This window comes from Vipera berus (genome assembly GCF_964194415.1).
Source record: "Vipera berus genome assembly, chromosome: 3".
NCBI lineage: Eukaryota > Metazoa > Chordata > Lepidosauria > Squamata > Viperidae > Vipera > Vipera berus.
In genome coordinates this window covers 47,119,922-47,143,584 of record NC_138204.1, presented here as the reverse complement: position 1 = coordinate 47,143,584, position 23,663 = coordinate 47,119,922, and the positions used below count along the sequence as shown (strand labels likewise).

Below are 23,663 nucleotides of genomic sequence, written 5' to 3'. Positions count from 1 at the left end.
ATTTTTGAATTGATTTAGCAAAACTGCAAAGCTTACCAAAAAAGGACAGCATGAACAAGGAGAAACAAGAAACTGGGAAAATTCTAATTGACAGATTTATCTAGCACTATTTTGCAATGATGTAATATAAAATCTGCAATTCGATAGAATTTTTCTATATTTTCTTCCATGATTGTTCAAACAGCAGCTTTCCCAGCTCTCAGGGTTCATGCAGTCTGGTGTGATAGTTGCTGCAATGTGGCAGAGTTAAGAGTACTCAAGTTCAAGTTCAATATGTGGTGCACGGAATCAGATGAGTTGTTCTCAGTGCTTTTTTTGTAAAAGAAAAAGGTGCCGGAACTCACACACGTCATACAACCCGCCTTGCCTACCCTTTAAGGTTCTATGCAAAAAAGGTGCCGGAACTCCGTTCTGAGCGTTCTATGACAAAAAAAGCCCTGGTTGTTCTTAGCTGAACAAAAGAAACAACTACCAAGTTGAAAGAGCCAAAGGGGGGAAACAAAGTACAGAGAGATTCCACCGTGCCTTGTATGCATAGCAATGAAATTATAAATCCATTAATGTGAAAAACCTGGATGCTTAAAGTTACCCAGAACCTGAGTGATGAATCAAGGAAGGTGCAGGTATGGAAGTCCTTTTGCCTGATGATACTCTTTCTCTCATAATTCTACAGTATTAGAAAGTAATCTCCTTTGGTGCAATATTTTTCTTCTATGAAACTATAGTACTTATCACTAATATAACACAAAAGCAATTAAAACTGCCAAAATAATTGCCAGCATCCTGCTCTAATGCTTTTAACAGCAGTCTTATTTAAAGGCACAGGGGAATTGTAATGTGTATATCTTTCCTTTATTTTTGAAGAGCCAATTGTTATTAAAAGGCTGAACAGAAAACCTTAAGACATTTCTTCCCCTTGCACAACATTTGCTAGTGGATGCTTTCGACAAGCTTAGTTTTTAATAGATTCATGAGATGCAGAAATTCAAATGTTGCAATCTTTTCTACAAGAGTTCTAGGAAAGAGAAGCTCTGGCTAGAATAACATGTCTAAGCAGAAAAAGAAAGATAATACAATGTAATTAGAATTATAGTCTTCTGGAGTTAAAGTAGAAAGCAAAGCCATGGTCTCATTCAACCAAAAGAATGCAAAGGATATTTTATTTCTCATAAGAGCTTCCCCTCCCTCCCTCCCTCCCTCCCTCCCTCCTTCCTTTCCCCTTATTTCACAAAATAACAATTCATAAGCAAATAACTATGGTTCAAACTACTACCAGTTGGGTTGATACAATATATTAAACTATAAAGCCTGATTCACAGATTCACTAACTAGACTCCCAGAATAGGTGAAGTTACAAACAAGGAAATCACATTTTGGCTGAGCATGGTGTATGGACTCAGCCATGGATTCACATCTGCTTTGCTGTGTATCAGTTTGCTTCTACCATCAATTTTTGCATCAATTTGGGAATTAACATATATTCACCATATATAATCTGCCCTTGGATAGAGAACTGTGCTTTCTTTCTAATGAATCATATGAAATGTGAATGCTTTCATATGACATCCAGTCCCATTTTGGCCTTAAATGGAAAGATTGTGTTCAAAGAAGTCACAAGACAAGAGCGGATAACCTGGGGCTCTATTTCATAAATTTGACTGACCTATTATAGATAATCCAAAGCACAATTCAAGCCAGCTTCTCCTTTAAAAGATGGCCTTGGTTGATACATTAAAGCCTGATTTACCTCTAATTCTAAGCCACGGTTTGTTAAATAAATCACACTTGTTTCACACAGATTAAGCCACAAACCATGATTCATATGCTCTTATAGGTGTGTTGATACAACATGCTTTGTCACAAGCCACATTATGCATGAACCATGTTACAAAAAGTAAACATGATTTTTATTACAGTTTTTTTACATATGTAAAAGATAAACATGAAAATATATAAAGAAAAGTTAAGGGGGAAAACTTTAAAGGGAAAAGTGCAAAGAACAGTATACATATAAAAGTTAAAGAAATTACTTTCAATCTTCTTTGTAACAACAGTTACAAACTAAGTTAATATCTTTCATCTTTCTTTAACATTACATTATGTAGTTACTTTCTGTTCCATATTTAATCCTTTTAAATCACAAATCCAGAAATCATCATTCATTTTTTTGTTTTCAGCAAAAAGTCCATAAAGAGTTTCCAATCCTCTGATCTGATCTATCTAATCAAAGAGGTCAATTTTGCCATTTCTGTGAATTCCACCATATTCACAATCTAATCTTCCACTGTGGCTATTTATCTATTCTTGAGCATATAATGGTCTTACTGCAGTTACCATGTTCAAAACAAGCCTTCCCCCCAAGACTTTTCTTCCCAAATCTGAATTTAAAAAAATCTGGTTTCATTTGAAGTTTCTGGGTTGGATGGACACCACAGGTGTGATACACCTCTTCTTGTATTAGCACCATTATAGCTTACCTCGATTTAGAGGGGGGGGAAATAAGTGGAAAAATTGTGAATCCTTTCAGGAGTTATTGATCTGATGTAATGTATATATTGATCTGATGTAGTGTATACATAAAACAAGCACAGCATCTGTATAGCATAGCCTTCCTTCCTTGTGGCCTAATCTTCACAAGGCTGCCCCAACATAACCTTCAAGGATTTTCCATATATGGGTAGGAGAAAGCAGTAGTACGTTTGCATTTCTCCCTTATTCTCTTCCCTTTTTAATCTTATAAGGAACTTTTTTTCCAGGCACAGATATGGCTTGTTCATTTGAAAAGGCTCTTTGTTTCTTTGACATTTCTCCTTTCATTTTCCTCGGTCATGGTATTACAGCTATCCACGATAATTACAGCCTACAGTACAAATAATCATCAGAAAGGAATCCTTAAGTTTGGATGAATTTTTCAGGTGCTGCTTTGATTCAGTGGTCAGTTCTTACTCAGTTTTCCTTCCATGGGATTCCATGAGTCCCTTTTTGGAAAATAAGCATTAAAAAATTGCAGCCTAAACATAAGCACTTTTTATAAGTTACTATAACCAATTAAATTCGCCCAATTAATCCAATTTTCAGGAGGTGTACAATCCACTAAACATTCAGCTGGAAGAGATTAGACAACAAACTACAAATTAGGCTAAATATGATCCAGTGCAAATTGTCTAAGTTTTGATAATTTCACTGGGAAGCACTTAAGCATATCGTTAACTTTGCCATTGAAATCAACGGTAAAGTTGATTTTACCTTTGTCTCTTGAGTACAACAAAGAAACCTGAACTTTTAAAATACGTACTTACAGGAACCTATGCATGGGGGGGGGGGTTGATATGCTGACTCACTGAATTCATGGACTTAATCTCTGTCCTGCCCATGGCACAACCAAAGGTTTTATGGTTTTATGTTATGCTATTAAAAAAGGAATCTTTTCATAAGCCATCCAGAATATTATAAAGTTGCTATAACTTTGTCAACATGAAGACCATTTTTTGTGCAGAATTAGCCCTAGCAATGAAGAGGAAGGCCTGGGAGGAACGTTGTCCATGGGGTCGCGATGGGTTAGACACGACCTCGCAACTAACAACAAGCCCTAGCAATGTGGGACTCTCCTATTAGGAAGCTAATATTTCTCAGACTGTATTGTCTTACAGAGCCGGTCTCATGTTAATGTTTGATTGCTGCTTCTGCTGGCTGGCTGGACTAGCTTAAGAAAAAGAAGAAATAAAGATGAAGACTTCTTGATTTTGCCCAGTTCCTGCTGACTCTACATGAATACTTCCAGCAGTTTTCTTGGCAACAACTGAAAGGGAAGATTTGCCATTGCTTTTTTCTAGGGCATTTTTTCCTAGTTTCCAGGGGATAATGATTGAGCCTGTATAAAGAGAGAGAGAGAGAGACAGACAGACAGACAGACAGACCCATAAGGATATGTACTTTGGAGCTTCAGAGTATATGGGTGAGCTACTAGCAGTTATCTGCAATTCTTTGAAGCAGCTGCATCTTTTCTGAGATTACACAACTGCCTTTGTTATCTGCAACAGGCAACGATGTAGCTGATGTAAAAAGCTGAGAGATACTTTATCTGTACTCCTAAATTACTGGATTTGGATCAAGGGAGAACTTACCGTAATTGCATTTCCAAGCACAAGGTTATACTTTGAATTTTGCAATTTATAGTCAATTTAGCAATGATTCAGTTATGAAATACGCCAAGGCTATACAATATTTCTTTGTCTCCTGGGAGTGTTTTGAAAAAATAATCATAAAAAAGAGGATAGAATATTTATTTATTTTATTTATTTTATTAGATTTATATATGGTCAGTCTATGCCCTAGGAATAGGTTTCTCTCTAGTGATCCAGAGAGAATAAATGTCACACATGTTGTGCATTTCATAGTGCAAGAATTTCTGGAAGATAGAAATAATGAAACAGAAATATTAAAGAAACATTAAAATCAACTGCAAACACGCAGGAGTCTATTAAAGCACCTTTTTTCTGCCCAAAGTCTCAGATATACCGTTTGGTGCTGCCGCTGCTGTTACTAAGAGAACTGCAGGAACGTGCCCATGCAGTCATCAGGTGGAGTCACCTTTGATTGCAGGGGTTTTTCATCTTAGGAATCTGCTGGCTGGTAGAAACCCCGAGAGGAGGAATTTATCGCGGTTGGAAAAAGAAAAATATTGAAAGCTTCACGTCTCTATCGCTCTGCCCACCTCCCCAAGCAGCGGTGTTTAATCCGCTTCGTTCACACCCGAAGGGTGGGGGGGGGGCGGGAGCCTTACTAGCATGTTTTGCTCCGAATTTCTTTTTTTTTTCCTCTCTCTCTCTCTCTCTCTCTCTCTCTCTCTCTGTGTGTGTGTGTGTGTGTGTGTGTGTCTCCCGCCTCCGCGTCGCTCTTCTGCAAGCGCCCTTTTCTCTCCCCCTTAAAAACGCCCAGTCCCAGGGCTGGGCCTGCTGCGTTTGAAACCACCTTAACGGAGCTCCTCCTTCTCTGGAGGCTGGGGGTGAATCTGGCAGGACTAAGGCAGTGGTGTGTTACCATGACGAACGTTTTCTTAAGCTTGCACGGCTCAGAGCAGGAGGGACTCAACTCGCGGAGGGTTGGGTTTAAAAAGACAGGGGAAAAGAAGAAGAGAAGGCGGCGAGGGGCGCTCTCCGAGTGACCCTCTTGTTTCCTTCGAGTAAACGTCGCCGAGTTTGAAGATCCCCCGACCGGAGGAGCCTTACGTAGGACAAGCAAGTCATTTTTTTTTCCGCTCCTTCTCCAGTTCGCGGCTTCGTTCTAAACTTCAGGAGGAGGTCGGCAGAATCGGAAATCGAGCGGCTCTCTTTAAGGTTTCCGCTCCCCTTCCGCCCTCCCCCTTATGGAAACCCAGGGGGGTTTCCCAGACTGTGGAAGCCAGAATTGCTGGCGCTGGAGGGAAATCGGTGGGACTCGTCTCTGCCCGTGAGTCGCCACCGATCGGGCAAGAGCCGTTGTAGCTCCGGGTCGCATTTTGCTCGCTGCACGCGGTTCCCGAGGCCGCCGACTTGAAGCTGCGGCTGGGTGGATTGTCTGCTTGTCTAGCAAGAGTCCCTTCGTGTCTGCTCCGTCTCGCGCTCCCGGGCCCACCGTAAGCCAGGTATTTTGCCTTTTCTCATTGGCTGAGTTGGGTTTTTGGCTTTTCCCATCGAGGAAATTAGGCAGCAGGGCAGGGCAAAGTGTTGCAAGCGCTATGTATCACCCACGCCTGTTTCTGGCGTTTGTTGGTGGAAAGCAAACTTGGGGGAGGGGGGCGGGCGGGAGAAAAGCGAAAGGCAGATTTGGGTGGAGTAGAGGGGAATTGAGTTGAAGCTCCTTTTTGCCGGCGAACCTAAAGGTGGCTTTTGAAGGGGTTTTCTGCAAAATATCCTCGGCCCGGATTTTGTTTTACATGCATGCGGACGGGTGGGTGGGTGGGGGGCGGCGACGAGAGAGACAAGGCTGCATAGTTTTGCGGCTATAATTAGCTCTGGAAAATTTAGGGTATTCCCTGCGTTTAGAGAAACGTAAAACAGAACCGCTGAGAACGTGTGCGAGGGTAAGGAATGCAAAAAAACTGTTGAAAAATATCTTCGGACTTTCGTGCGTGTCTGAAGTTCGATCGATTTTAAGTGGGGTTTCATAGAGTATTAAATGGTTGGTGGCTCTTACTCATGAATTAAAATCAAGAGCGGGGGGGGGGGAGCAGCTTGTTTTCTGGTGTTGATTTCCCCTTCTCCCCCCCCCCCATCTCTCTGTCGTGTCGAAACTTTTAAAAAAACCTCCTGGCTGTTGAACCTCGTTGCATGCAGAACCGCTGGACGGGAGGACGGTTGCTCCTGATAGATTGAGCTTGCCGGAGTCGCCCTGACAAGTCTACACCCTCAATATTATTACAACACTTCTCTGTTGGCGAAGGTGGTTAGGGGAGGGGGGAAAAGGCAAACGGAGAATTCCCGAGGGGGGAAAGAAACCATCCTAAGCTGGTGTGCGTAGAAAATCGTTCAACGGGACGAGGCTGGCGAAAGGAGGGAAAAAAAACGGAATCTGCCCGCGCGGCTTAGTTGCAAAAACGTGCGGAGCTGCCCCGCCGGAGCTGTGGGGACCGCACCTCATCCAAGGGAAGAGAGACCCCGTTCCGCTTTTGAGCCTCTGGGGTTGTGGTTCAGCTCCGGTGACGAAAAGAAAGCCAACTTGGAGGGGCCGTGCAGTTCCAGCGTAGGTAGCGCGCTGCGTTCACTCTCCTGGTCTTTAGCACACTAACCTGATTATTTACCGGTGGGGAGCACAGTGCTGGGTCTGTGTGTCAAAGACCGTAGATCAGGGGTCTTCAAACTTGGCCCTTTTATGACTTGTGGACTTCAACTCCCAGAATTCCTCAGCCAGCAAAGCTGGCTGAGGAATTCTGGGAGTTGAAGTCCACAAGTCATAAAAGGGCCAAGTTTGAAGACCCCTGCCGTAGATGTTCAATTGGAAAGGAAAGGGCGCGATCCTTCCGCCCGCCCTCTTCGGCGGCCAGCAGCGTCTCCTATTTTGCGCTGACAAACCGACCGGCTGGCCAGACGGACAGATGCAGAAAGAGGGGAGGCGGAGGCGCGGGGGGGGGGGAATAAAGAGGAAGCGTAGAAATGCCAGTTGATCAGTCGCCTCCGAGGGAACCGGCGGGACGCAGAGACGACCCCTCCCTTTTCGCCGTAAGGGTCCTAGCCACGGTCAGCAGCCCCAGCAAGGGAGATTTGTTATTAAAAACGGGCGTGTGGAGCCGAAGTGGTAAAGAAAGAGAGCGGTATCGGACGTCTAGTTTTGTTTTGTTGTTGTTGTTTTTTTAAAGAAAAATGATAAAAATGCTAATTTCGGTTTGCAAAATTTTGAAGTAATGGCTAGGATTTATTTGACTCCTTAGAAGGCCAAGGCATCCAATTACCTGTCTAAATTATCCCAACGATAGCCAATTACTAAATTAATCAGCTCCTCATCCCCAGATCTTCCCAAAGAAGATTCCTCTTCAATTTATAATGAATTTACCACGGCTTTGAGCAGGTGTGAAAAACAGGAAAATAAATGGCTGGAAGGCTTTTTCTGGTGAGCCATTTCTCCTCCCTTTCACTATGAAGTTTTGCATTAGAAATGGAATTTCAAAAATTTGGCAGAAAACTAATTCAGGAAAAAAAAGCCAACAGCAAATTAGAAACCACCTCCCATTCCCTCTTTGGATTTCTCTTTGAAGATCCCATCCACTTATCATCGATTAACATTATTAGTACATTGAAGTCAGAATAAAAGAATATGATGGGAAAGGTTCAAAATATAGGAGCAAGTGGGGGGGGGAAGAAAGAGTCTTTCCATATGGAAAGAAAGGAAAATGAAGCCAGGGAAACCAGGAGCAAGAATAAGGACAAGATGCTTTGGAATTCAGAAAGGATAGGGGCTTGGATGGAAGAAGAAGAACTAGACAAACGACTTTGCCAAGAGATGGGCATGTAAGAGTTTTTCTTACCAAAACACAGGGCACAAGATATGGTACAGGACAGCCAGTTGCTATTGCGGAAGCATACTGTATTGCAGAGGTCCCCAACCTTTGGGGCACCAGGGACCCCTTATGTGGAGAGAGGTTTTTCTGCGGACCAGAGGGGGCGTGATTTTGTGTGCTGCCTACATCCTGCAGATGGGGCTTTGCTTGTTTGTGTGGACTGGTTGCTGGCATGCCGTGGCCCGGTACCAGTCCATGGACTGGGTGGGGGTGGGGTTGGGGTTGAGGACCCCTGCTGTATTGCATAGAGTTTTATGGCACCTAGTTCTTTCCCAGTTACTCTCTCCTCTCTCCATATATAGGGATTCAGTTTAGGGAAACAACTTCCATTGACACCAACAAACTCACAGTTCAAGATGCTGCTCTTGATTCTCTTGGTGAGCCCAGGCACAACAGCACCTTTCCCTGCAGTCATTCCAGGAAATAGTCTGGGGGTGGGGGTTGGGAGGGAGAGAGAGTAAGAGAGAGAGACATCTTTTCTGTTGGAAGGGGGAAGGAGAAGATTTCATGATCTTAAGGGCCTGTCTACTAAAAAAAAAAGGACTGCAGCAGGCAGGCCCATGGTGGAAGTAACTTGGGGCTATGCCTTCATAAATGTGAACAGTAAAGAAGAAGAGTGAGCCTGTGTAACTTGTTCTCCTGCTAATAAGCTTCCATAATTTGAAGGGACTATCTCTTCCACACCCTGCCCTGCCCTGATCCATTCTTTTTAAAAACAAAAAAAACATTGCTCCACTTTGCTAAGGTACATGCGTTGGTATCTCCTCTATATAAACCTTGTCCAAATTACAAATTCTTTTCTAGAACGAGGGTGGGAAGAAAGCAGTGACAGCAGTATTCAGCTACTCTTTAACTAGGATGATGATCAGATTTAAGAAGTAAACTGTTAAGCAATCCGGAATGCCTGCCTAAAATTCAAGGACAGTATAGTCAATTGAAGTAATAAAGAGTAACAAACACTGAAGGTTTATAAGCTGGGTTTTTTAATTTTTAATTTTATTTCTAATTGTTACAAATGTGCGTTCTGGTATGGTGAACTGATGAGGTTTGATTTCATCACTAAAAAAACCCAACCCCACAACATTTGGGAGACGGGGTGGAGGAGGGAGCTTCAAGGACATACTAGCGACTAGAGAAACAATTCTCTGCGTGTTAAATGGTCCCTCTATGCCTGGAGTGCAGCCTATAAAACTTAATGAGGCTTATTTTTGTACTGTTAGACATTGGATGGGGGATGTTGTTTCTAGGAGATATTTTCCACCCTATGCCATTACTTTCTACTTCCTCCTCCCTCCCTCCCTCCCTCCCTGAGGTTGACCCTAGGAACTCTCTTGGGTAGCTGTGCAGAATCTCTGCAGTCTATCACATCTGATAACTTGGGCTGCCAAATAGCTTGAAAGCAGATGGGGCTACTCGAGTGCCTGCCTTCCTCCACTAGCACCAAGATAATCTTGTCTGGCTTCCTGCCAGCCCCCTGAGGGGAAAAAAAATCTCATTTGGGGGAAGCACCCATCTGTTAGTGAATCACTGCTGGGGAGTTGACTAGGTTGGTGGAATTGCTTCCTGCCCTCCCACTTGCTTTGGGGGGTCTTCCTGCTCTGCAGTCCTGGCCTTTGTTGCCCCTCCTTTCTCTCTGCCGTATGTTCAGTGTCCATAGAGCTGAGCTGAGTCTACTGCATTTTAGTTGTGCATTCCTTCAATAAAGTTCAGCAAGAAAAGAGGTGTAATACTTTAACCGCTTGAATTTATTCAGAATCATTAGAAAACATCAAAAATGTTTCTCTCTAAAAAGCTGGAAGGGGAATTTGTGGGAGTCTCTTGGCTTCTCTGGATATAGCTGCAGTCTCTTAACAGCTGCTTCAAATGGTGCAGCCCAGCCCTATCTATCACCACTCCTGGGGCAAGAAAGGGAAAAGGGCAGAAATTAGTCGTGTCTTTGTGTGTTCCTTTTCTAAAAACAACCCTGAAAATAAAAAGAGTTGCTTTTGTGTCAGACTCAAGGTCAGCCCTCAGTGATCTATAAATTATATTTTAAGAAGTTGAGGCTAATACATCTGGAGTTTGGTAGCTTGAAGTTATAGCTGCAGCAGGTCTTTGGCTTAGTTGGGACAAGACAGAGCTGGGGCACAGAAGTTATAGTTCTCTGTCTGCAAAAAGGTAAAACAAACCACCGTGGAAGTACTGTAAGGGCTGGCCAAAAAGGAATTGACCAACCAGGGATGTTGGATCAGCAAGCAGTAGTAGGTTGGCAGCCTTGGAAGTTATCAGGATCTAAGAATGTGGTAATGTTGATTTTCTTCTCAGTGGGATTTTTAGCACAGTTTTTTAGTTTGTATCAACCTGCCAGTTTGAAGAAGCATATCACACCTCAGTAGGCACCAGCATGAATCAGCCACAGCCATCCACGTACTTGAGTCTGGGGATGAATGTTACAATCTTATAAATGCCTAGGATCTGAGGATTTTGAGCATATATAGAAGTAGTTTCTCAATATTAAACAGTGCTATATTGTGGAGTTATGTTAAGGTTTGAACTAGCAACAAAGTTTTAAATTTTGAACACTTGTATTTAATGAAATCTCTATAAAGCTATATCTGAAATGGCTCAGAACTTCTAATTCTTGGAATTCATACCCAGATGCCCACTTTTTTTTGAGGAGGAAGGACTGTTCTTCTATTAGAAGAACTCTGGAAATTATATAGCATCTAGAACAAATTATTTGTTCCTTGTCCTTAAGTAAAATCTGATTTAAATCATCAGTGAAGATATCATATATGTAATCATATGGAATATATTCATTTTGGTCTGGTTTCTGGATCAACTGTGTATGGTGTGGTATGATGAAAAGAAGCCATGAGTTGTTCCTTGGCAATTTTGAATAGCTTTCTGTTAGCCTTCCAAGTTACATCAAATGCTATTAGTTAGTGTTTTACTTCAAATGCTGTGATTAAATATAGGTATCTGTCTGTCTTGCATCATTTGGTATATTTCTCATGAGGAGGGATTTAGTGGTTACACTGCTAATTAACTAGTGTAAAAATACTACAGCCATTGGTGTTTGCTTGTTTTTCTTAACCCTTACCGTAGCTGGATAGTATTATTGCATTAAAAAGTAAGGACAGGTTGATTTCATACATTGTGCTACCAAAATATAGTTTGTTTGAATTGGCCTTAGCTTGTTTTATGAACCCAGCCAGTTTTTGGGGTAAGCCAGGTTAGGTTTTGGCTCACCTCTGCAATTAAATTATAATTCAGCATGATGTGTGCATCTGTAATCTATCTGTATGTTTTATAATCACTAGCCCAATTTTATCCTCCAAAAGCCTATATTCCTATTCTTTTGGACTACTGATGTAGTCCAAATATCATTTATTTTCACCAATATCATTTATTTTCTTACATGTGCCCTTAGTTCTTCCTCCAAAATCTCACAATAGTTCTCTGGTCTCACAGCATTCTTGTAAGGAAATATAAGATGAAAAATAAGGACTTGCCTAAGGCTATATTATAAAATTCAGTGATATTTTAGTGATCTTTGCAATAAGATAAACCATCTGTGACAAGCAATTCTTGAAGAGAAGCACTAGAATTTCAAAGAATAAAAAAAAATGAAATGTCTGTCACAGTTCCGAGATTTGGTTATTCTCATCATTCAAAGATTAACAAACTAGATGGTATCATTATTATTATTACTGACTTGGTTTTGTCAAACAAAAAGCAACTGAATCCGCTTTCTCCTGCCTGGTATTTCAGGGAACTGGGCAGATGGACTACAACAGCATGGATGAGCTGTAAGTTGTAAGATGAGCTGTAGAAATGCTCTCTGCCTCATTACTATGTTGGCTTACTAAGTCTGTTGTTGACTTGTGAGGCACATTAGAGGATTTATTCTCTTTGTCAGTGTAATAAATTTTGGTGCTACTAAATGTATCAGACATTACTGTAATGAATTGGTTTTTTACCCTGTTAGCTGCACTGGGTCAGAATTTGAGACAAACTTTTTAACCAGAATGTAAGTCTCTCCCCCTCCCCATTTTTTGAAGCAATGTGTAATTCACTGTATAACTGTTTTCTGTATATGTATGTATTTGTAATAATTCTAAATGCTGGTAAAGATCCACAGAATGGAAGGGGAACTTACCGATTTTCCAGATATCACCGATATCTGGAGCTATAGCAATGTTCCAATATCTAAGGGGCTACCACAAAGAAGGGATAAACCTATTCTCCAAAGCAATGGATAGAAGCTAATCAAGGAGAGAACCACCCTAGAACTAAGGAGAAATTTCCTGACAATTAGAACAATTAATCAGTGGAACAACTTGCCTTCTGAAGTTATGGATGCTCCAACATTGGAGGTGTTTAATAAGAGATTGGACAACCATTTGTCTGAAAAGGTCTAGGTTTCCTGCTTGAGCAGGGAATTGGATTAGAAGACAGTTCATCATCTGGTGTTCAGATCTTCATTTACACTGTTGTACTAACAATGTAGATTTTTGGGTGAGGAAATGAACCTGTAATTTAGCCCTAGTTACTTGTTGAATACAAAAGAAGCAACACTATGCTTATACATTCCCAAGACCTTCTATGTCTCATGGATGACATAGCAAGAAATACAGACCTCAAAATTGATGGATCAAATACAAATACATATATTTGACATGGAAAATCAAGTGCATCATTGTAAGTTATACCAATAATTAAAGAGTAAGTATCTTGGAAGATTTGAAATGTTTACTGACAATAGAAAATGGATGGAAATATTTAAAGATGTGCAAATACTGGTTGAAAGGTAATGGATTGTTTGAGATATTTTATAAGGAATGAGTGTGGAAAGAAGCAAAAGTGTATTTCTATCCACTTATATATATATATGTATGTATGTATGTGTGTATATATATATATATATATATATATATATATATATATATATATATATATATATATATATATATATATATATATATGTATATGTATATATTTATATAAGATGAATGTATCAAATAAACACAAAAGTAAGCTGAATGTGGGAAAGTTGACTTCTTAATTGTGTGCTGTAAAACAAGAGATAGGGTCAAGAATGAATGGCTAATGAGTTCAGGTAAAAAATGAACAACCAGTAGAAAGAAATATGTTGCAAGTGTTTGGTTTTAGTGAGAGAACAACTGGGATTGAATCACCGAAATGTATGAGGATGAGGGTGAATTATCTGAGGAAGAGGCAGCCATAGAAAGTTGGATGAAATTAATGAAATCTTGAAAAGGGGAGATGACAAGCTTAAAGAACAAAAGGCAGTGTATAAAACAGCATTTGGATGTGGTAGTTGCAAGTAAGTCTATAGATATAGAAATATTGAATTGTAATGTGTTTGTAAACCAGCTTTACCTATATGTCTCTTTCTCGTATTACTTTAATTTCTATTGCTTGCTGTACTATTGCTTAACTAATTTTATCCTTTGCAAAATGTAGCATAGAAAATGGGTATGTTTGTATGTATGATCTCAGTATTCTAATATTTTTTGTCAGTGCAGTCGGCATTGTATATATCTTAGGGGCATTTGGACAGTTGCTGAAATGGTTGCTATTTCAGTCAACAAAGTATAACCTGTTCTATTTGATTGGAATAAACTTTGATCTTAATACATTCTGATCCTGTGGTCAGTAACCATAAGAGAAGGTCCACATTCTCTGAGTATCTTTTTGAAAAGGTAACATAATTCCCTTTTTTTGTACAATTTATACAAAATAAAAAAGTAATTTATTTAGTGCTTAAGTGTGTATTAACCTAAGTAAGGTTGTTCATTACTAATTTTTTTTAAAAAAATAAAAGTAAAAGTGGTTCCTTTTTTCAGTTGGAAGAGTAAAATGGATGTGTTTAATTAGGGAGGGTTCCATCTTGATAACATGATTTTTTTTTGGTAGCATTGTAGAACATTGTACAGTAACACTCTTTCATGCACTTAGCACTTTGTTCATTAAAAATAGTTTGAGAATGTAGGATGAGAATTTTCCAATTAAGAAATGGTGAAATGAAGTTGGAAAAAACTTTGGAGTTTATATGTCAAAAGCCTAATAATTTCTCTTCATTTATGTATTATTGTGCCCCGCCTACCCCTCCAGCTATACAGCAGGAAAATGTTTAATTATTCTAGCAAGCATTTCAACTAACTGATCACCATTGGCAATAAGGAACTTCAAGAAAGTAAATTAGAAAGATTTGCAGAAGAGAGATGCTGGTTTCCTCCAACAGCCTTCTCCATTTAGGAAAATGAAGGCTGTTTCTTTGTAGCTAAATTGGTGGGGAGCTCATCCGATGGGGGGAAAAAGGACAGTCTCCCATTATTATCATCATCCCCCCTGGCTTCTAAAGTTGGATGTGCAGGAGACAAACCCTCTTGATGTATATATCAAGGCTGTCAGAAGAGCAGACAGCCTCCTGCTTTATTGGTCTCTGAACTTTCCTAGCAGTAAAAAAATAGGGGAGGGAGGTTGGCAAATCTCTGCTTTGGAGGGCTTTTTTAACTGACACAACACATGTGTGCTGGACTGTGATAAATGTATTTCTTCAATATGTCATTACCCACATCAAAAGTGGGCCGTTAAAAAAAAAAGTGAAGGAATCCTGCTTAAGGAGTTTGTGCTACTCTTCCAGCTCTCTCAAAAGGATGTTCTGCACAGGAGAATTGAAATGCATGATCTGTGGACCCTCTTTAAAATACATCTGAGGGAAGCATGGCTAATCAGCACAAAGTCCTTAGCGTGGATGTTGTCTGAAGTCTGCTTGTGCAGCTTAGTGACGGGAAGGACACTCTCTCCACCCTGATTTTTTGATGAGTAAAGAATGGGCTGTAAAGTATAGTGTTGCTTTTATTTTTATGACTACGAGTAAACATTAAATTCTGCATGACCAAAACTTTTCCTTAGGCAAATTACTTTATGTGGCAGGAAACAGATGAGGTAAGACAGGCATTTGCTTGGTTTCTGAGTTGACATAGTGATTCTGAGACCATTTCAGGCACAAGATCAACTGTGAAATTTAGCAGAGAATATCCTTTTTTAAAAAATGGCTCAAAGCTTTGATTGCTTTAGTTGCAACAGAATAACAGGGACAACTGTCTAGAAAATGATTTAAGCTTAATGCTAATTTTTCAGGTGAGGAAATTTTGTCTTCAGGTGCTCAATGAAATGTATTGTTCCTTTACTCTGGGGACATAGGTCCAACAAAATATCTCTCTATATTTTCCTGCCATCATTTTATTAAAATGTTTCATTTAAAACAAGCTTCAATGTCCTTCAAAGTAACTAGTTGAAATTTGCCTTGGAATTTCATTAATGTTTTCTTCCTCCATGATGGAGGCTTTTTGTTTTTAATCTTATTTTCAGAGTGGTTGAGGACATGTTTTAAATTTTCTTTCAGAGCTTACTTTATTGTGGGTGGCAGAGTTATTCTGAAGCCCTTTCACCTGCCCTCATGATGTCGCTAGGATTTAATTGAAGCCTGGGAAGCTAGAAAGGCTCAATATTAACTGAGACAGAATTGTTTAGTGAAGGAAAGGACATTCACACATATATCTTAGCCACAAATTGAGACTCAAAGTGCCACAAATCATTGCACCAATTAAAATTTCAGCAATATATCTCATACCCATGTTCAAATTCTTATTAACAGGAATTATTTGGAACAACAAGAAAGGAAGGCTAATTGGAACAGCATCCTCCTGAAATTTGGTTGGTCCTGACCATGCCTGGCTTTTGGAAGCATTAAAGGCATGTTTGATTCTCTAGGACTTGAGTTTGGGAGTGATATGACTTGCTAAGTAAGCTTTCATATTTAACTTGATCTTTCCGATTCAAATTTAGTACTTTGATAATGGGGTTATAGTCATTCTTGATATATTACTACAAGTATCCAGTAACATATTCAAACATTTCAAAGACAAGCAGACTAGATCAGTCTTTCCCAATCTGATGAGCAAGCTTTAGCTTTCGAAATATGGCCCTGCCTACCTGCAGATCCAGTCACCTACCTGCAGATCCAGTCAAGGTATAAGAAGGATAAGGAAGGAAGGGGTATTTATCTGAATCTGCAGGAATTAGATAAGATTCTGCTGGGTCCGGAGAAAGGGATGATATCTAAGTGCTATAAATTGTTGCTAATTAGGGTAGTAGGGGAGGAGGTGGTAAAAGATGTGATGATTACCTGGGGGAAGAATTTTGGTTATGCAATTCCACTTGAGAAATGGGAAGAGATTTGGTGGACTAATATGAGGCTGGTGGTTTCCACGTCATATAAGGAGAACATATACAAAATGCTTTATAGATGGCATCTCCCTCCGGCTAGACTTTCCAAAATGTTCCCTGGATTGTCGGCCGATTGTTGGAAGTGTGGTAAAGGGATTGGCACATACTATCACTTATGGTGGACATGTCCGGAAGTGGTTAGATATTGGATGAGGATCCAAAAATGGATAGAGGAAATCACAGGGTGTTTAGTTGATCTTAAACCAGAGACGTATCTGCTTGGTTTTCAATTTTTTGATTTCTTCGTTTTTTGTATATTGTAAATGTTTTTTTTTTGTCTTTGTTGGTGTATGGTGTGTTTTTAACACAAAATGTAAATAAAGATTCATTTATAAAAAAAAATATGGCCCTGGTGATTGGGAATATCGGAAGTTGAAGCCTATGTATTTGGGTGAGCTGCATAGTCTCCTCCCCAATGCTGTTGTCTCAACAAATGCTCTGTCTTTGGGATTTGTTGTTGATGTTGTTGCTTAAGGAGTTAATAGAGAAGAAGACAATTTCTCTCCCAAATATAGTTCTGAGTTTAACTTAAAGTTGTTTTATTTAATTATTCCTTTTTGCCCATATAAAATAGGACTAAATGTGACTTTTAATTTGGACAATAGTCTGCAATAAAATTACACTCCTAGAGTCACAAAATGGCAGTTGATAGCATATCAGTTTTAGATAAACAAATGATATATTTTGCAACACTGGTAAAACTTCATGATTTGCATAACTCCAGGCCACTAGCTGATACTGCCTTCCTTTTTAGTCAGGTCATATACAGTACAACTCCATCCAGAAGAATGTAGTACTGGCTAGGTAATTAAGCAGCATTACTAAAGTCAACAGGGTTTGAATCCTTTTGGCTTTTATATTGAGTTATGTGGAAGTGAGATAATACTTAAAACAGTCTGCTTTAATTACTGTGGTATTTTATGTTCATTGGGTAGACTGTGCATTCCTAGAGGCCAGGATTGCAGTCCAGCGCAAGTGCAGGGGGTAAGTCCTTCTGTTTTTCCTAAGGGTCTGTTAGCAGCATTACATTCTTGAATGTAAGAAGAATCTCCAGGGTTACTGCCGTGATCAACTGTAGACCCTCAAGTGACTGTGTCAAAATAAAATCACAAATGCCATCAAGAGATCTAGTACTGAGTGTCTTATATAATTCATAGTTTGACTCTTAGTCTGCAAGCCTTGTGCTCTTTTTCCTTTACATGCATCTCAGCAGAGTTTGCCAGCTAATGACACTGCCTGCTGAGATGTGCCAGCTTCTGTCTACCATTTGTCTGATTGGCTATGATGGGGCTCTAATGGATGATATGTCCCTGGAGTGTTACAGTAATATTTATATTGTTGTACTACTTCTGGCTCTAGAACTGAAGTGCTGCTGTCTCTTAAATGGATTGTGGATCTTCCTTGGTATAAACTCCAAGAATAAGGAGGTTCGGGATAGAAAAAAGAACAATAGTTGTGGCTAATTTTAATAGAGTTAGAACCAGATTTGCTTTTATGAATAGAAGAGTTTTTCCTGCAGAGCAAATCAGCAATCCTGTGGAAAGTTTCTGTAGAAGGAAGTGGGTAGATGGGAATTTTTGTCATTGCTTTTTCCATATGCCACTTCTTAAGCTATTCCATGCAGGTCAGCAATTGTCTGGAGCATTCAGGAAGAACCAGTAAAATCATCAACCTTGCCCTCTTTTCAACACAACTACGGATCTCATGTCTGAGACATATCCACAGCTCTTAACATCTGCTTTTTAATGAGTTGGGATTCAGTCCTCAACACATCTCTGCCTGATTACTATTACATTCACTTCAGATAATTTGCAAAGTTATATATCTACCACAGATAAAAGCCTAAAGGATCCTTGGCTCTACCATACAGTACTTCTTTTGAAATCTGGGTATCAAATATTGGATGAAGTTAATACTGTACAATAACAAAGTAGTTTCTTTGGAAAATCATAAAAGATCTGAAAGAAGAAAAATATTGTATTTCATTGCCAGAAATGTCAGTACTCTGAGGCATATTGACACTTTGGATTGTTTCTGGATCTTCCTTTGCAGAAATACTTGCAAAACATATTTCATTATTACAGGATTAATATAAACTTATATTTCTTGTCAACTCCATTTTTTTTATTCACAGAAGCAATTCAAAAGTAAAATATGGCCTTCCATTCAAGTATTTCTAGCTATTGATCACAGCTCGCCAATTGTATTTGTACTCCTGATTTTCAGAGAAATGGAGTCCAAAAATGTGATAAAAGTTTTCAGAAGAATGAAAAGTACATGATGTCATCATATTAGAGGTTCTAAACGTAGGGCAGAGTTACATACAATCGGCTTAAAATGTTCCATTCTTCAGAAGGAAGTATTTTACGCACAGGAAAATTTAACAGTTATACAGGGAGTCCTGATGGTAGCTAAAAATAGATTGTCTGGGTAGAAGTCTCATCTTGGTGATTTAAGTGGCAGGTTCCATCATTTCTGGACAATGTTCTTACTGAATTGTACCCGATATTGCAATGGAACATATGTCCTCTGCTTTCCATAAACTGCTGTTATAACAATGATAAACTTAGTCAGTTCCTAAAATAAAAGATTACTTCTCCTTTCTCAATAGCAAATGGAAGAGAGATTGACTGTTAAAAAGCTAGATTACTAAATCTGATATGGATACAGAAAAAGATATTTAAACACACACACATTGACTTTAATATCAGAGATACCGGTAATAAAATTTCCATAGGATTAGAACCTTTTTTTGAAGACATATGTCTTTGTGTACAAAGACACATACATGCCAGTCTCACTCTTTCTTTATGTTGCTTCTGAAATAAACCTGAAAGATAAAAGACAGAAACGATGCTTTAGCTTTCATATGGAATATGAAGAAAAGAAGACACTCTGTGCTGATCGAATAATGATGATGATGATGTCATGGCACATACTAGTATGACAGTGGGCATCTATATTATGATTCCTGTTTTACATGCCCAGAAAGGCAAGCAAGATGCTGCTGTTGTCCAAATCTGTCCTACTGACAGAACAGTAGGGGAACCAAAGGTGTGTCAATTTGCACATGGAATGGAACACAAGGATAATTTTGCATGAATAATTCAGCCTCAAATACTACTAAATCTGGTTTGCTTTCTTTTTGCCTCCACAATTGCAAGATTGGCAATTGTGCTGATTCTTTTGGCATCCAATTTTACAGATATCCCACAATCTATGTCCTCCTTTTCCAGATGAATTTGTTGTACAAACATGTTGTACTTTGACAATAAAGGTTGTTGTTGTTGTTATTATTATTATTATTATTAATTTTACAAATTGACTTAGCAAAATGATTACTGTACAGTATTAACTATGTATTTTAAATACAATATGGAATACCTATAAAAACTATGTAAAAATTGAATCACTAAAGTGAGAGTCTTAAAAGCATCCCCATTCAGTTCAGTATTGACATGCTGGTTTGTAAATAAATTTTATTTATTTAGTATGAAATTTATTTGCTGCCCATCTTGTATCCAATGTATCCAAAGTCTCTAGGCAGCTTATACCAAATAAATGCAAGCATCTGTCTCCTTTCTTTCTTTCTTTCTTCTGTGAAAAGGAAGCTTACTGCACTCAGCACTGCTCCTAAGTGATGAGGCCCCAGGCCAGCCTGGGGGAATAGGTCAGGGATACCTAAATTCTTAACAGTTGAAAAGCAAACTTTAAACGGTCTTGTTGAGAAATCTATCTAGCATGGTACATAAATGAGAAGGGTGGAGCATACCAAGAAAAGTCTTACATAGTTTCGGTCTTAAAAGAATGAGGCATTCAATGCCAAGACTTCTGCAATAGCTTAACTGTAGTCATTGGAGTCTGTGATCAGTAGGCAGATATTTTCTGGTATGTACACCTGTGTGCATGTGTGATTTCCCTCATACAGAAGCTTTTTGTAAATTTTGTGATAATGATGATCATATTAAAAAACCCACACTTTTTTTTTCTCAGTCTCAGTTATCACGACTCTTTCTGGAAGTAACATTTGAGAATCTACCATTTTTTAATTACCATTAAATCTACCATTTTTAAATTAAAAGAATGAGAAAGAGAAAGAACAGATACAACTACGCTTGCAGGTCTGGGCCAGGCAGCCTACCCTAACTTTACAAATCTTATCAATCCATCTTTCTGTGCAGCTACATGATTGTTGTCTCATCCCCCTCCCCACACCAATTTACAGTCTGCCAGTGAAACTTGGTTGTGAAAGCAGTGACGTTCACAGTATGAGTATTAGGAGGCTGACTGATAGCAGATATCGAAAATGCTAAGAAGCTTTTTGAATTCTTAATCCATGAGATCCATTGGTATTCTTTTTCTTCTCCCTCCGCCCATCTTTTAAAAACAAGAGAAGATTAGATAAGATAATCTTTATTGTCATTTTTTTACACAATGGCACACATCAAAAATGAAATTTAGTTGCCCACTCTCAAAGTGAAACACATACATGACACATACCTAACCATACTATATACACATATCTATAGACCCACACTCCTACATATACATAACAAATAAATATTAAATACTGTCCATCTTGAATATATAACGGAAGGAGGAAGCTTGAGAGTTCACAAGGTTAATGCTGTATGAAATGAAATTATGGCTGAATCTGGATGTTCTGCTACGGATAACACGACACCTCCTCCCAGAAGGTAACAAGGAAAACAGGTCATGAAGAGGATGTGTAGTGTCCCAGATAATCTTATGGACCCTGCTCAAGCAACGCTTCTGTGCTATCTCCTGGATGGAGGGGAGGGAACTGCCAACAATCTTTTCGGCCATCCTCATCACTCCCTGCACCGCCTTCCTAAAGCAGTGATGCTTCCAAACCAGACTGTGATGCTGTGTGACAGGAGGCTCTCGATCATCCCCCCGTAGAAAGTGGTAAAGATAGGAGAAGGAAGATGTGCTTTTCTCATGTGACACAAAAAATGCAGGCGCTGCTGTGCCCACTTCACCAGTTTCTCATTGTTGAGCGACCAAACCAGCCTACTCGTTAGCTGCACACCCAGGAATTTGATAGCCATCTGGTAACCATCTTCACAGGTGAATCATTAATGCACAGAGAAGTGTGTCTGTGCCTGCCTTTTCTGAAATCGACAATGATCTCTTTGGTATTCCTGGTATTTAAAACTGGGCTGTTTTGCTTACACCAGTTCACCAAACCCTCAACCTCCTTGTGGTAAGCTTCCTCATTGTCATCATGAATAAGGCCCACTACTGTTGTATCATCTGCAAACTTCACAATATGGTTGGTGCCAAACCTAACACAACAGTCATGGGTCAACAGGGTGAACAGCAGCGGACTTAGGACGCAGCCCTGAGGAGAACCTGTGCTCAAGAAAATGGTATTAGAGGTATTTGTTCCAACTTGCACATATTGGGGCCTGTTGGTAAAAAAATCAAGAATCCGGTTGCACAAAGGGGTGTTTAAGCCTAAAAGGCCCAGTTTGCTTGCTAGATGGTGGGGAATGATTGTGTTAAACACTGAACTAAAGTCGACAAACAAGATGCACTTTTAGAGAGGCATTGGGACAGATTTTTCAACTGGTATAAATGTACCTTTGCTTTCCAATTTCAGGCTGGTATGAACTAGTCCCTTGGTATTAAAATGTGCAAGGGATGTATATTATCTAACTTGGAGGAAGCTCAATGTACTGCTGTTGATATATGTATTAATTAACTTGATAAGAGGTCTTTTGTGCCTTAACTCATTAGGAAAAAGTTTTGACTATGAAAGTAGACCAATGTTGATAACAGTTGATGGGCAAAGTGATTGGTTCTTGAATATATTTTATATACTTCTATATTTTACAGCAGACATGTCAAACGCGCGACATCACATGACATTGTGCAAAGTATCAGAGCCTTTTTGCCATTGCTGGCAATGGGGTGGGCGCAGCTTCTGGATGACATGTCTGGCCCGCAGGCCGGCAGTTTGCACCCCTGTTTTACAGGGGACAGGAATTTAATTTTGAATGTTGAGACATCAGCTTGCGTTTCTGTATGAAAACCTTCTTCCCAAGAAATGCTCTAGAGAGTGTAGTCCTTCTACTACAATTCCGAAAGACTTGTCATAACTTAATTGAAATTAAAATTGCAACATTTTGGGGGAAAAAGCCCTAATAAACTCTTGGAGATTGTTTTGTCTTTAACTTTTTAAAAACTTTATAAAGTCATTAAGAATCCAAGTAGAAATCTATACTATCTTCCCAGAAATACAAGTATTCAGAATTCTTTTCTTAGAATTTAAAACAGTTATAAAGAAATCCAAAATGTATTTAAAACTAATGAGCTAATAGTTGGTCCCTGCACTCATGAATGATGAAACCTGGCCTCTTTTTTATCTTGTGACATTCAACATCTTCTCATAGTTAGCCACTTCAAGGTTAGTTATCTTTTGGCAGAATAACTTTAGTAAAACCAGTTTGGTGGTTGTTGCCCACTTGTTTTGCAAAAGGATTTGGCTGACTTTGTTTACAGAATTAACCTCTCACCTGATAGGAAGGTCTGTAGGTCTGTTCAGTCAACAATTTCTCTGGTCCTGCCTGCTTTGTAGGAATGTTAACCATTGTGCTTGTTAATAACGGGGTTGTTTCAAATACATGAAGATAATGAGTCTATATAGTAGTCTACTGTTACTGCTAATCTAGAGAGCGGAAGAACTCTTTTTAGGCTGTAGTGTCTTCCACTGAAAATAGTGAAGATAGTTTGAGATAGATTCTTATATGAGGCTGCATAATAAGGCTTTGTGTTTCTAATAACATGAAGATCACAGGTCTGGTTGGAGGCCCTGCCCCTAGGGTGGAATGAAAATGCAGGAATCCAAACTAAGAAAATCCAAATTCCAGAGTTGGTGGCTTCTTGATCTGCTACCCCCATCAGCTTCCCAATTCCTTTACCAGTTAAGGGCTGGCAGAAATGATAGGCAAATACCTTTGCTGCCCAGTCATATTTCTTAGTTGCCAATTGGAATCGAGTGACTGCTAATTACATAGTTGTACTACGCACAGAGAGGAATGGGGATTCCACTCAGAAAATGAGAAGTCTGCACCAACAATTTACATGAAGCATATTGTGTTGTATTTTTGTACCCTGCATAATTTTTTAAATTTAAAATTTTTGCTAATGTAAAACTAGCACATTTATTATGCCATCAACTGCTGTGAGTTAGATACCAGGCCATTCATTGTTTTGTTTTCCCATAATGAAGTCATCATTTCGTAAGGTATCATATGACTCTTTCTCTCTGTTATGGCAAACAAACTACTGCATTGCTCATGTC

The 23,663-nt window shown here is 39.3% G+C and overlaps 1 protein-coding gene across 2 annotated transcripts in view; it reads left to right on the top strand.

Moving 5' to 3' along the window:
* Positions 1-5,107: 5,107 nt before the first annotated feature.
* Positions 5,108-23,663, top strand: part of ATP2B4 (ATPase plasma membrane Ca2+ transporting 4) — a 169,951-nt gene continuing 151,395 nt past the window's right edge. For both annotated transcript variants that reach the window (XM_081324499.1, XM_081324500.1), the window contains exon 1: positions 5,108-5,623. The gene's annotated coding sequence lies outside the window, so the exon portion shown is untranslated. The remainder of the gene's footprint in view (positions 5,624-23,663) is intronic.